Here is a 1,153-nt window from a genome sequence, read left to right as displayed (position 1 = left end):
AACTCGGGGACTGTCATACAACTCATGAAATCGGTAATCCAAGAAGGTCACGCTGAGATAAACTACACAAGTTTAACCTGGGATTGGAGAAACAAATATATAGAGTACTTAAAGAACGGGAGGCTTCCATCAGATCCAAAGGAGTCGAGAGCTCTGCACACAAAGGCATCATGGTTCACTTTGTCCGAAGACGGAATGCTGTTTAGAAGGACGTTCGATGGACCCTTGGCAATATGTTTGGGACCAGGAGATACCGACTACATCCTATGGGAAATTCACGAGGGCACTTGTGAAAATCATTCCGGTGCCAATTCGCTGGTCCACAAAGTAATCAGAGCAGGGTATTATTGGACCGATATGGGCAAGGATGCAAGGGAGCTCGTTCAAAAATGCGACAAATGCCAAAGGCATGCGCCCATGATTCATCAACCCGGGGAACTACTCCACTCGGTCCTATCCCCATGGCCCTTCATGAAATGGGGAATGGACATCGTTGGCCCCCTCCTATCGGCCCCAGGTAAGGTTCAGTTTATTTTGTTTATGACTGATTATTTCTCTAAATGGGTTGAAGCATAGACTTTCGAGAAAGTCAGAGAAAAGGAAGTCATAGACTTCATTTGGGACCACATCATATGTCGATTCGGGATGTCATCCGAGATTGTATGTGATAATGGAAAATAATTCATTGGTAGCAAAGTAACTAAATTTCTCGAGGATCACAAGATCAAAAGGATCCTATCAACACCTTATGATCCGAGCGGGAATGGACAAGCCGAATCGACCAACAAAACCATCATCCAAAATCTTAAGAAGAGATTGACCGACGCCAAAGGAAAATAGAGAGAAATACTACCCGAGATCCTATGGGCATACCGCACGATATCGAAATCCAGTACCGGAGCAACACCGTTCTCGTTGGTTTATAGCGCCAAAGCTCTGATCCCGGTCAAGGTCAGAGAACCTAGAATCAGGTTTCGATATACAATAGAGAAGTCGAATAACGAGACCATGAATACGATCCTAGAATTGTTGGACGAAAGACGCGAATCCGCTCTCGTCCGATTGGCCGCCCAAAAACAGCGGATTGAAAGGTACTACAACCGAAGAACCAATCTTCGACATTTTAACATCGGAGATTTGGTGCTAATAAAAA

Source organism: Nicotiana tabacum, chromosome 12 (assembly GCF_000715075.1).
Source record: "Nicotiana tabacum cultivar K326 chromosome 12, ASM71507v2, whole genome shotgun sequence".
Taxonomy (NCBI): Eukaryota; Viridiplantae; Streptophyta; class Magnoliopsida; order Solanales; family Solanaceae; genus Nicotiana; species Nicotiana tabacum.
The sequence above is the reverse complement of the archived record's forward strand: the minus strand, read 5'-3'. Positions refer to the sequence as shown.